Below are 14,422 nucleotides of genomic sequence, written 5' to 3'. Positions count from 1 at the left end.
CATCAGTGACATAGTAAAAAGAAATATGTAAAAATGTTTTAAGAAAAAAGGGTAAGACCAGAGTAAAATTATGTCGAAACTAAACAAAGGATATAAGGGATTAAGTTACAAAGAATATGCAAGAATGTATTTAAAAAGAAAGGGGAAATAGAAGACATAATAGGTTGGAATGTATAATATTGATTAAGATTTGAAAAAGGGTAAGGAGCTGCTAAATTTGATTGAGTAAAGGGGAACGCAGGAAAGGGAGATGTGAGGAAGTCAGGAAAGAGGGTTATAAAGATAAGAACTAAAAAACAAACAAACAATTTTTTCTTTAATTTTTGTTCTTTTTTACTTTTTCTGTTATATGTTTTTATACTGTGTTTGTTATGTTGTTTTTCACTGTATTTTTCTGTTGTTTTGTTTGATTGTAATATTTGTTTTATTACATAAAACCAAAATAAATATTTTTTTTTTAAAAAAGAAACTCAGGTTGTTTCCAGACAACTTGTTTAATGAGCATTCAGCCTGATTTGTTTGTGAAGAGAGTAGACGTAGCCTGTTTAATGAGCATTCATGCTTTGTCCCACATTTTCTCCATCACTTTCATTATTGCAAAAGAATCCTACCTTTTGGGTAAGTGGGTTTGTTTCACAAGAGCTCCAAATCAGCTTTTAACTGTGCAGCTTTAATCTGGGGAGGTGACTGAAGCCCACCCCAAAACAACCACAGTGGAAGTGCCCTCAGATACACTCTTCGGGAACAGAAAACCAGGCTGAGATCAGTTTCCATGGTGGATTGTCCTATAAATGTAGGGTCTACCTACAGAGTAGCAGTCTAGCTGTCCCATGGTCCTAGATGCTAATGAATAACTCTGTAAAACTCTTATCAGTCACACAGTTTGACTTTCATATATGTAAAAGGAAACATATCCTAGATTCTTACACATGGCCTAATTTCCTCCGCTGAAGCCTCATTAAAAACTTGAAGACATGTACTACAGTTACATGCAAAGTGAATATGTATAAGTATACTAATCTGCACCGTTTCGTACTAGTTTTAGAGCTCTGGGTTGTGGAAGGCTTGGCTAGGAAACGCAGTTAACAGGAGACAAATATGTTAAGTGACTATCTCCCCAGTTCTCAAAATGCTCCTTCCTGCCCCCCTGCAGGAATAAATCTCACTTCAGGAATCCAGGCATTCATCAAATTTTAATCTGTTTCTTTAAATGCACAACAAAAACTAGAGAAGAGGAGCAAAACACAAAGCTTTTCATAAGCTTCAGGCAATATCTGCACATGACCTGGATAATCTCCCCCCCCCCAAAAAAAACCCCCCATCCAATCCTACAAATATATAAGAAGTAAAAGCTCCTGAAATAATAACTATCATGTGTTATTGATGCATGATTTATACATTCTGTCATATTTCATTCACTTCTTTTCTTTCCTAGCTCTATTATCTGATAAAACTAGGTGACTAGCTAAAGAAAAAGCCCTGTGAATGCACCTCAAGCCTAGAAATGGCATCCTCCTTAGCAATGTTTTAAAGTATTCAGATATGTATATTTTTGGCACTACAAATTATGGTTTCAGACAGATTAAATGGAGGTAAAAAAAAAATACCGTTCATAATATATGACATCAAAAGAACTAAGAAATATTCAATACTAGCCCAAGTAAATCTTCAATTTAAAATGTCAGCTGCACAGCATAAATCCCTTTGAGAGGTTTCAAATCATTGTGAGGACGTTGCAGTCCTGATGTCCAAACCACTTGGGGGGAGAAGTAAGTAACCCACTGCTCTCACTACAGGTTAGTACATCTCAGGCTATTTTTCTCCTTTTAATCTCCCCTCCTATCTTTTATGAATTTTGCCTGCGTATATTGTGCCACCACAATTCATTAGAATCATGTTGCTATGTCTCTATGGACGGCAGGAGTGCAAAGTTTACTTATCACAAAATTCGCTGAGATTTTCTTCAACACAGTGTGGTTTTAAAACCCCTGAAGTCATGTGAAATAGGAGACCTGACCTCAAGACACTATAAACTTGGCTGGTCTGGTTGTAGGTTGAAAGGTCAAGGCTTGCTGGGGTAGCTCCTGAGGCTGTTTCAAACTAATAGTTACATTTGATTTGAACAAGAATTTGTTAAAATGCCCAAGTTTCATGATTTAAACTGTGTTATTGCCTTGTCTGAAACTTTACAGGGAAGCAGGCAGTCTAAATAAGGCAAAAAGCACAGTAAATCAAGACCATGCTTAAAGAAGGTGGAGCTGGTGAATATATATATTTATAGACTGGGGAAATAGGCTATCCTGCTTCATTTTCATGCTTTTATTTGTTTGTTCCTCCTCCAACTACTCTCACTCTGGAGATTGTCTTTGGAATTCTCTCTTCCCTCTCTTTTTTGAATCCATGAAAATGTGTGAAGGTGGTTGTTTTTCTCACCATGCACATAGCACATAATTTCAAACATAAAAATTCTGCTTATGTGATGTCTCTGTTGAACTCTTTTTGCTAGGCATATGAGAAACAGAATTAGCACCATTTAATAGAAAGCACCCATGAATGTCAAACTAATACCACTTCAAACCACCTAAAAAAAATATAAAAATTCACAGCCACTTTTATCAGTTTAAAAAAATGAAATTGTTGTAAACATTTAAAAACAGGACACAAAGATTTGGGGTTTTGCATTCTTTAGCCTGGTTTTTCTGAGTTAGTGAATTTAGAGAGCTTTAAACAATGTTAATCATACTCTTCACGGAAGAAGTTATATGCTCAAGTTTTTTTCTGTCTAGGCATGGAAAACCAGACACTTGCAAAAACATAAAAATATATCTATAAAATAAGAAGCTAAAGAAATTAAATTCAAGTCAATCAAGCAGGAGTAGATGGTATTCACTGGAGAGTTTGAAAGGAACCAACAACCAGTGTAACTGAACTGCTAACAGAAATATGTAATTCATCGAGGGTCTTCCGGGTTGGCGCCTCTGCAATGGCTGAATTCCTCTGATTGGGAGGAATTTGCCTCGTGGAAATCTGGGTCTGGCCGCCATGGCGAAGGCAGAGACCCACTAAAAATCACAGGCGGGTGAAGCCTGTGAACGTGGGATTCGGCTGGCACCTTTTGCGCCTCCCCTACTTGCGGGGAAACCCGGTTTCGGGGATCCGGAGCGGCGTGGGGTGAGCGGCGCGGTGCTTCGAATTGACTGCTTCTTCCATGGAGTGAAGCCGCATAGCTGTTGCCGGAGAGCGCTGACTTTTTCCTGTGGACAATTTGATCTTAAAGCAACTACCCGTGAGTAGAGCGGAGAATTGGATTTTAAACGTCTTAATTTGGCGCTGAAATGGGGAGGTCTAAAACAGGAAGTCCACCTTCCCCTTTTGCAAATAGATTGAAGCAATGAGGATGCAAGCTGAAGTCTCGGAAAGCCTATCGTAAAGGACTAAATTTCCATCAGTAAAAAATACTAAACCCCCCTTGGTGGCAGGAGAAGAGGGGGGTATACCTGCAGGAGAGAGCGAATAGAGTTAATATACCACCTCTCTGATCCTGGAAACGGGCTGCCAACAGGACTGACGTGTTCTGGAAGGCTCATTGAACGTTCACTGACAGTTAAATAAGAGGAATACATTGTTTCCACTGTCTCTGTCTGCGTTTAAAAAGGAGTAAAAGTAACAGAAAATTGAAACTAACTTTATTGTTTGAATTGAGTTTAAAAGGACTAATACAAATAGAAACTGTTTCCCTCTAGAGGAACTGTTTCCCTCTAGAGGAAGCCTTTGAAACTGTCACAAGAGTTGAGCTGGGGGGAGTTCCAGCTGCAAGATAAAAACCTGGGGACCTTGAATCGGTTAAGAATGTTCACAGAAGAGGCCTTAGTGGATGTATTATGTAAGATAAGTGACTCATTGGAACAGCTTCACAAAAAGGTGGATGTGGTAATTACCAAAATCGACAATTTGGGACAAAAAGTGAACACCAATACAGAAACTATTCAGAAACTGACACAGGAATCTACTTCAACATGACAAACTGCGGAGAAGGCTAGGGAGAAAGTTATTGCCGTTGAACCTAAAGTAACACAATTGGAGAGAGAGAGAGAGAGTCCCAGCCTTACAGATGCAATTTGATGACCATAAGTTGATGCCAGCTATGATTGAGTTTAAAGAAAATCAGATTTCGAGGATCAGAGCCCTACCTGAACTGGAGAAGGAAAGTTTGATAGATTGCTTCACACAGGAATTTGATGATTTTTGGGACCGGGACTTGGGTCAAGAAGAGATTAAAACTGTGAGGGCCTTCGGACTTGGAAGAGGAGGAAAAAAAGAGAAGAACAAAATAAGAGACTGTTGGAACTACCAGAAGAACCTAGAAGAACAACAGTTAATAGTGGAAATTTTGAAAGACGTCCCGAAATATCTTTTGGATTTTGGGTTTAACTACGGAGATTTGGTTGCCCTGTTGAGAAGGAACAAAATCATCTCTAGGTGGGAGTTTCCCCGAGATCTACTCTTCAGCCTCAAAGGAAGGAAAATGAAAATAAGATCAGTGGAAGACAAAGTAAAGCTCATGTATAAATATGAAGAAGACTCGCAGAAGGGACTTGGAAAAGAGTTAAGAGCATCGGACAGAAGATCACCAGGTTGATGGACTATAGGGAATTGGCGGATATGACTGGCATAATCATGGACCAGGGAGAAGAGTCGGTGGAAGAAGATTGGAAAAAGTTTAAAGACTATTTATAAAAATATTGTAAAATTAATCAGTGTTAGAAAAATGTTGGAAAGGAGTTATATGGCTTTAGTAGAAATGTTACAAGGAATTAAGTACAAATAGATTATTAGAGTATTAAAGGGAAAATAAGGTTAAAATATGTTAAGACAATTATATATTAAAGGGGAAAATAAGGTTAGAATATGTTAAGATAAATTACAGGACAGAAAACAGAGGAAGATGGAAAGGAATTGCTGAAACAGTTAATTAAAGTGGAATACAAAAAGGGAGGTGTGAGGAGCTCATTGAAACAAGTAAATGAAAGTTAAGATACTGAACTTATTAGATGTGTTTTAAATTGTGTTTGTTTGATTTTGTTAATTTAATGTTTTGGGGTTGGTGTGTGGTGTTTTTGTTTTTGTATTGTATTGTTTAATTCTTTTTCTTTCTTTTGTAGTCTTTAAAATGTTAATAAATATTATTTAAAAAAACAAACAGAAATATGTAATTCATCATTAAAAGCAGCTACACTTCCAGCAAAATGGGAGATTGGCCAAGGTTGTACCCAATCTTTTAAAAATATGTGAATTATGATCCTGGGAAATAAACACTGCTGATGTTTTGGTATCAAAGAATGTTGGGGAAGAAAGAAAATAAGGGGTGTATCCATTGCTTTTCCAACACAGAGTAGACCCATTGAAATAAATGGTCCTTGCTAATTTGGCCTGTTATTTTCAATTTATCTACGCTCAATAAAACATAGTTGGATACAACTCAGAAAATATGCTTGGAAGTAGGTCCATTTGATCTCGATAGGACTTAGATCTGCCATGATCATACAGAAAGCAGAAACACTATGAGGGAGTTTCTTTAAAAAGCAAAGGGTAAGGAAGATAGAGCCATCCCTTCTCCTAAAGGTTGACTCTCACTGTGCTCCCAGCATTGTTCAGCAAGACCACCTGACTGGAGATAACACGGTATGCAGTCCATATTTTATTTATTTACAGCAGCTCACAGAGCTTGCTGAACTGTAGTCATTCAAAAGTATCAACTTGATCAGTATGTACGGTACAAGGTGATCCAAATTGGCAAACAATTTATTTCACTAACAGCAAGCCAGAATAAATGCTTCTTGGTTAGGCACAGCAAAAGCTTCTGTCCAATTAGTAAAGTAGTCTGCAATCACTGTAATATACCAGCGTTGATGTTTGCTGCATGGCAAAAGTCCCAGTATACAGTATATCAGCTGTTACCTGCTACAGAGGAAACATGATTTCTGCTATAGAAGCCCCTCTAGTAGGAACCACCTTTTTACTCCGTTGAGCGCACATCATTCTGCCATCCTGGCCAATAAAATGTGGCAAGAGACTCCCAAGTGGCTGCCCACATAGACATATGTATGTAATCCTGCTATGATTTTACAGTGTGTCAAGGACTGATGTTGGAGGAATCGCCCAGATGTGCTTGTGGCATCATGTCTGCCTCAATGACAAACACATCCCATAAATTTTAAGATAATGCAGTGGGATTTGTTTGTGTTGGGGGGGGGTGTTGAGTTAAGTTAGCCATTGTTTGTGGGGCTTTGGAGCAGTGTTTTGTATACTGTGGATAGAGTTATTAACTAGTTATTTTTATTCAACAGCTTAGGCATCATTTATTTGGCAAAAGCGTTGCATTGAAGACAGATCGTTGCTCTTTAAAATAAGTTGCATTGTTGCAGAAAGTCAGTTAGGTGATTGGAAAACTGGAGACAATTTCATTTGTGAAATTATTTCCAGGCTAGGAAGAACAAGGGAATCAAGATGCTGTGTATTATATTCTTGGGGAAAACAAACTGACTAGGAATGGACAGATCACAATCTATTTTGAGTCCGTGTTAATTTCGCATGTGTTCACTCATAAGTTTGTTTCATTTCATTTCGTTTCATCACATTTTGCATGATTTTTTGTTAAAAATGCACAAGATATGCATTGAAATATGTATCTTATCTTGATGTAAGCATTTATAACATTTGGTTATTGTAAAATGCACATTTTGAAACATTCTTTCTCTAGCTGAGAACTATGTTGAAGATTTTGCAAATGGGTAAAATCTGAAGGATACATAATGTTCCAATCCACACATTACTCTAGAAGGATCCTATCAGGTTAATTCACACTGGAATTCAACAGAAATAATATTCCCCAAGCATTCCTAACTCCAGCTGCAGGAACTGCCAAAATAAAATAAAATACCCTTTTTATTTGAGCCACTGGAGAAGAGGGGACAGCTGTCATTCAGCAAAAATATATGAAAGTTAAAGTAGCAGGGAAAGGATCAGTCCTGCAGGCTGGACAAGATAAAGATGTTATCCTAAAGCAGACAAAAAAGATGAATAAGAATGGGGAAACAATGGTTAGACCTCAGTTTGTCGTGGACACCAAGGTATGTAAATCTTGTCTCAAAATCCAGGAACCGTTGAAATTAGCAAGGGACCTCTTGGTCATGGAAGGAGACCTGGCCTCAGTTATTCATGCCCTAGTCATCTTCAGGAATGCTGTTTGTGTGCCTGCTTGAGAATGGTCCGCAGACCTCCACTGATTCCGATTGCGTGTGCCGGGCTTCAGACTAGTGCTGGCAGATTGGATCACATTACGCTGGCCATTTACCGGCTTCACTGGTTGTCAAATTGTTTCTGAGCTCAATTCAAGATGATGGCTTGTAGCTTTTAAAGCCCTAAGTAACCAGGAACCAAAATATATCAAAGATTGCCTCCTTCCAAAGGAGTCCGCACTGGAAATATGGAAGGTGGGCACTAGAGAAAAAGGGCTTTGGGGGTTGTAATGACCCAAATGAGAAGCAGCTTCCCTAAAGAGGCAGGCAATATCTGCAATCTTATCCCAGTGGGCTGTTCCCAGAGCCTGCTTTTTATAATGCTTTGATGACTGTTGTTTATGCTGCTTTCAAAATTATTGCAATTAACTTTTTGCCTTGTTTTCATTTTGTTGATTATTTTTATAGAAAGGCAGGATGGAAATAAATTAATGGATGATGTCACAGATACAGTGGTAAAAGTTGTGATCCGCCAAAGTGACATTCCCAAAAACTGCAAATGTTAACCTGGCCAGACCTCATAAGAAAGGGGTTCAAACCAGAGTTCTCAGGCTGAATATATATTTAAAGCACATTTACTTCAGAGCTACAATTATCAGCACCCTTATCAAACTACCATTCCCAGGATTCTTTGGGGGAAGTCATGTGCTTTACATTTTTGATGCATATGCAACCTAAGGCTATTTTCAGATGGGGTGGCAAGGAAACAGCTCTGGCGGCTAGTGGTACAGCCAGGCTTGGGCTCAAGGCCAAAATTCCAGGGTCTTTTAGCTTAGGCCATTTAGCCCAGGCCTCCAAATGGCTACCCAGAGAAATGCAGTGGAGGTGGGCTGCTGTCCCACCAACCTCAGTCACATCCAACCCACCTGCCTACTTGCTTGTAATCATCCCAGGGGATATTCCTGGCCGTCAACTTTTTTGGTTGACAAGCAGGATAAAAATGCTACAAAAAAACAAATAGTGCTCATTGGAGTGAGGTAGCCATTGAGACACAATAAACCAAGGCTTTATTCTGAAGCAACAAGTATTTGTTGAAATCCTCATTTTCTCCTATGATCCAAGACGGCTTCTGCAGCTGGGGGAAAAAAGATTTACAACCCCAGGGGTAAAATGCAAGTGAATATAAGCTTCCAAGTCGGGAAAAGACAAATGGAACAGAACATCCATTTGAAGCAGTTGAAACCCTTAACCTGTGCCTGCATTCCCTCGGTGAAAATACAAACTGATCTCCTCTGAGAGAACAAAATAAAAACTCTGAGGATTTCTTGTTCTGAGAGCATCACGAGCAATTACCCTTCAGCTGTTCTTTGAGAGTTTCAGTGGAATGGGAGTCATCACTAGCCAGCTCTGCCTGAGCTTTCAGAAAACTTTATGGCAGGGATGAGGAACCTTCCAGATGTTTCTGGACACCAACTTCCATCAGACCCAGCCAACATAGCGAATATTCATGGGTGATGTGGAGGTCCAGAGATTCACCATCCCTGCTTTAAACATCTGCAACAACTAGCCAGCATATAGAGAACAAAAAAATAAAATAGGTGCAATATATTATTGTACTTCAGAGGCATGAGCTGGTTACCAACTGAGGCTGAAGAGAAGTTTCCCTGGTGGCAGAGTATTGCAGTTATGTGGCATTTGTGCCAGTCATTCGTACATCTATTGCCTTTATAGCACACCTCTCCTCTAGGAAGCTCAAGTTGGAATACATGGCGCTCTCCCTCACCATACTGTATTGTCCTTCAATGGCCCTGTGAGGTAGGTTAGTTGAAAACTGGCCCCACAGTGTCTCCATAGGCATTAGACACAATCTGAAGCAAAGATACAAAACAGGATAGGGCATGGTTTTGCCTCCAGCATGGCTCAGTTTTGTTTCTACTTCTCTAGGTTTCCGCTATGGCATTTCATTAGTGTGTCCAATTTTTGCAGGCCTGCCTTAATTACTATGAACATGGAGAAGCATTCAAGTTCCTATAGTTTTGGTGTTTATGCAGGGTAGCGTCAGCTGCAGCTTCGAGGAACAGAAGATATGCTGAAATGCCAAAGGAAGTTGACAGTTTGGAGCACGAGACAATTTCTGTTTCCACTTACCCCCAAGAATTCTTTGCAACAAAGGATCTAACTCCTGGGCAAAATAAGTGCCTGCTATTTTGTTTTACTCTGTTGTGACAGAAAATTTGATCTGCTTACGTCTACGAAGTTCAAACAGCAATGGGTTCAATTGGGTAATTTTTCAGGATCTCAAATGTACAATTAAAAAAAATGTAGCATTGTTAACGGTTTTGAATATTATTGTTTTTAGCAATCTTTTAAAAAGAATTAGCGAAAAAAGAAATACATATATAGCTTTTTAAAATCCTGATGCTCCCTGCTTTGCCCCCACCCCCCACCAAATATCTATAAAACTACATGAAACGCTTGCATTTTGGTAAAAATCATCAGTTGTCAAGAGAGATTTTGAAGGTTGACATTCACATTATTAAACTAAGTAAGAGATCTGAAAGCCAGGCTCATGAGTGATTCTGTATGGGAAAGGAGTAAGTTTAGAAATGCATCCAGTTCAAGGGTTAAATGAAAGCAAAAGCAATCACTTGATCCATGTTTTTGAAGAATATAAAACAGCTTGATGTAAGCTAAATGAAGGGGGGGCGGTATTGTGACTTGAAAGGAATGGACAGATAGAGAGAAAAAAGGTCAGAAGATTAAATTTTCCCTAAGGGAAAAGTCATTCTTTGGAATCATTAACCTCCTTCTAGGTCACTACTGAAAAAACCAGCAGGAAATCCTCCTGCTCCAAGAAAGATGGGTGCATCTAACACCTCCCACTGACCTGGCAGCAATATGGCAGGCATAATTGTGTTCACAGATTCACCTTCAGGCAGGCTTGATTTTTCAATCCCTCTTTAAAGAAGCATGTTTATTTAGTTACCCTGCAAAACTGCCATTTATCAGGGCTGTATTCTGATGACTGCAATATAATTAAAATAGTCTTTATTTTAACATCTGCCTTCCTCCAAAGGACAATAAATGTGCATCTGGCACAATCCTAATTCCTTTAACACAAATAAATACATAATTTGGGTTTATCCTTTTTTTGTGTGGGTGGGTGCCACACAGATATGCTTTGACAAGGTGTTCTCTACAATTGACAAAGCTGAGATCCCAAGCGGAGCGTTTGCACTGAAATGACCTGGACTTAAGAGCCATTGCTCACGGAACAAACTCCTCGTGGTAGCTGCCCTCCATGTGACAAATCATTCAAGGGCAATCCAGCACAAACCTTATCTAGGGGGCCTTTAGGATATGTGGGGGGTGGGGTGGTGCCCCACTCCTGCTGCCTGGAGGCAACTACCAGAATGTGCACATTTTAACTGGCCTCTGTGTTGTGGCTATTTCATGTACTCTGCCCCTTCCTTCCAAGAACAGGGGTTTAAAGATACCCACAATGTAACATTAACAGACCAGTGGGACTGACTGAGCAACTTACAATGCAATCCTAACGTTTAGACCGATATCCTACTAAATTCAATGGGGCTTTCTCAGTTACGTTCACACTGCAGCCTAACTAATCATGTTTAAGTCAAAGGTCTTCCACTCCAAGTTATGAGCTCTTAAGAAACTGGGCACAAGCCTTCCAACCAAGGAATCGTAGATTCAGTGAAGCCATAGGGATATTTCTAGTTCACAAAAGACTGTGACTACATATGAGGCAGGAGCATTATGAAGACAGTTGTTGGAAGTGTAGGGTTTTATTTTCTTATGCACATTGCGAAGCAAACTCACTGGATTTGTGAGAAGCCTATAAGCTGGACATGAGCATAACAGCTCTCTACCCACCTGAGATTCCCAGCAGCTGGCATCCAGAGGCATAATGTGGGCGGGGTGGGAGGTTGCAAAAGCAGGGAAACCAAACAGGTAATACAGTTTGAGTGAAGGCCCCTCTGGCTTCTCTCTGGTGTGTACAACAGCATGCAAGTATGACCTGAAATGCAGTGGAGAAGGGGGAGTACTCTTGCTGCATTTTAAGCTGGTAATGTGTAGCTAGCCTTCTCACCTGTGCATGCACTATCATCCACCTACGCACAATAGCTGTCTCAAATACAGTCATACCTTGGGTTACAGATGCTTCAGGTTGCGTTTTTTGGGTTACGGACCACCGAAACCCAGAAGTACCGGAACGGGTTACTTCCGGGTTTCGGCAGTCATGCATGTACAGAAACATTAAATCACGCTTTGCGCATGCGCAGAAGTGCCTAATTGCAACCCACGCATGTGCAGACGTGCAGCTGCGGGTTGCGAATACTGCAGGTTGCGAACGTGCAACCCGCTTGGATCATGTTTGCAACCCGAGCGTCCACTGTATACACACCTCGGCTTAACTGCACAGTGAATGTGGCTAAAGTTTGTTTTTGGTCTGAAGCTGGCTTGAAGGAAAACTCACCAAAGAGCCGTATTTCTTAAGGAACCAAAGGAACCTTGCATCATGGGTAGCATAATGTGTACATGGATTCAGTGGAGTGGGCGTGCAGTTGAGTCAGAGCAAATGGTAAGGCGTACACAGCCTAACAATTCCTGGGTTCAATTATATTTCTAGTTCTGCACATTCAACCCAAGTACAAACTAGAACTTTTTCTTTAAAAGTCAACGGAGAACTGCACAAGCCCCAGAGACAAACTGAAGTAGCCAAGAGAGAAGAAAAGTCAAAATTACTGTTCACAAAATTTGATGAAGACTGGATTTCTTTGGAACGTATGTTTCTCAGATGTAAATGCATTCTAACCTGTGTTCACATACTGGGTGGCTAACCAACAAAAGAGAATCTCCAGCTCATTGGACTAGCCAGCGATAGAACTCAAATTGTGTACGCAAGTGAATATTTTCTCATTTTTGGACAGCATATAAAGGAATTTTATGCCTCACTTATTTTTGAGCCAACTTGCATTTCTGAAGCAGAAAATTAAAACACACAAAACTCACAATTAGGCTAAATAAATCAAAATCTGCTGATAATTACTGTCAAGAGGCTTTTCAATGTCACAGAGCTGGAGCTACTGACAGCTATCCCCATATTGCAAAAATGCGCATTTCCTATAACTTTGCTTAAAACTAGTGAACAGACACTCCATGGCCACGACGGCTGCACTGTTTCCAAACTTGCTTGAATGAAAGCACAAAGCTTTTTTAATTGTTCCTCCATCACAAAGAGGAAGAAGAAGAGTTTGGATTTGATATCCCGCCTTTCACTTCCTTTAAGGAGTCTCAAAGCAGCTAACAATCTCCTTTCCCTTCCTCCTCCACAACAAACACTCTGTGAGGTGAGTGGGGCTGAGAGACTTCAGAGAAGTGTGACTAGCCCAAGGTCACCCAGCAGCTGCATGTGGAGGAGTGGGGACGCGAACCCGGTTCACCAGATTATGAGTCCACCGCTCTTAACCACTATACCACACTGGCTCTTACTAAAACAAAACACAAAATTTTATAGGATATGGTGTAGAAGACATGGTTGTGGCTTCTCAGATGCATCATAAACATTTTCTTCTACTTATCACTTGATGCTATTGCTGACTTTTGTAAGTGTGAACACCCCTAGACTTGCCTGTATTTTTTGTGCTGTCTATGAACTGTTATTCAACTGTCTATGAACTGTTATGCAACTGCCAATAGTGCTCAGGCCAGTATACAAGATTTAATGGGAATTAAGGAGTATCATCTTGTATGGGGTTTTAGGGGAGGGGTAGAATCACTGCTGGGGGACACGTTGTGCTCCTTCTGGGGTAGTTTGTCTACCTTTGGTCCCACCCTGCACTCAACTCTTACCTGTGGCTTCTAGAAGCTGCCAGCGGCCTTGACTAGGCAGCTAAACCAGATGAGGGTAGACCCTTGGTGAGTGAGGATTGACCGGATGACACCAACAGTGGGTCCAACTGTCAATAGCACAGATGGTGCTTGTCAATCTGTGAATGTAGCCCAATTAGGATAAGGAAAACTCTGATCCTAAACCTCCACTGCCTTGTGGGATATCTTCAGGAGAAGAAAAGGCTAAGGAGCAAACCCTAAACAAATCCAGAGTGGAGTCTCTAAGACGGTTGGATGGTGCCTTGTACATCTCCTCCGAGCCACTCTTGCAGCCAAGCTGGTGCTCCGATTTCCTTTGGACCACATCAGTGAGGCTGAGGGAGGAGTCTTGTTGTCTGAGCAGCACAGGACCTCCATACACACTGCCCAGGGTTGGACCCCAGAGAGGTCCCTTTGGTGCTGTTAACGCAGTGGCTTTACTTCATCCCCCGAGGTGCACCCCATTGTCTCACAAGACAGATGCCAACAACATCATCTTGCCTGCTTTGGCCTGTTAGCATTAAGAGGCTTCTTGGTTCACAGCTTGTTTCACTGGAGTTCTGTCCTTTGGCCAGTACTAGGGAATGGCAAACAGGCTGTACAGGCATATACTTTCTAAATGACTGGGAATCCTGGATTATCTGGATTGTGTGGCAATCTTGCCCATCAGTATGCATGCAGAAGCCCCTTTCACATGATAACCTGTATTGTGCAGAGTTTGGCTGCAGAGCCAGTAGGCCGAATCACAATCATTCCCATATATTCAGTGGACATATGGAGATGACATAGGAAGATGACGACTGTGGCAAAGCCAACTCTGACTTACATTAAAGATTAGCCAAAAGGATTGTGGCTATCCAAATTCAGTCTGAATTCCTGAACACATCTGGCTGAGAACTTCTTTCCGTCTTCTCCTTTCCTTTTTTCCCTTTGAGGATATCCACCAAGCTGTGTTACTCTGACTTGCAGAAGTTTCCTAGGCCTAATTTTGATATGCTTGCCTTTTCTTTTGCTAAGAGTGTTTTTGGGCAGGATACAAATGTTGTTAATAAATAAATAAGTAAAATGAGTAAATATGTTCTGCTGTCTAAATTAGGTCTGTGAGCAACACCACCCCACCAACTAAGTCCAGCAGCTATTATGAATTTTTGTGGCATAGATAAGCTGGCACGTTTATAAAGTTCTTTCCAGGATTTGAAAGGTTTATATCTTGCTGGGAGAAAGCAAAGCTCTGCAATGGTACCCTTGATATTCATATTCTCCCCCCACTTTCATTTGCCAAATAATTTTCA

Source organism: Podarcis erhardii (assembly GCF_964252035.2).
Source record: "Podarcis erhardii genome assembly, chromosome: 8".
In the NCBI taxonomy this organism is placed as follows: domain Eukaryota; kingdom Metazoa; phylum Chordata; class Lepidosauria; order Squamata; family Lacertidae; genus Podarcis; species Podarcis erhardii.
The sequence above is the reverse complement of the archived record's forward strand: the minus strand, read 5'-3'. Positions refer to the sequence as shown.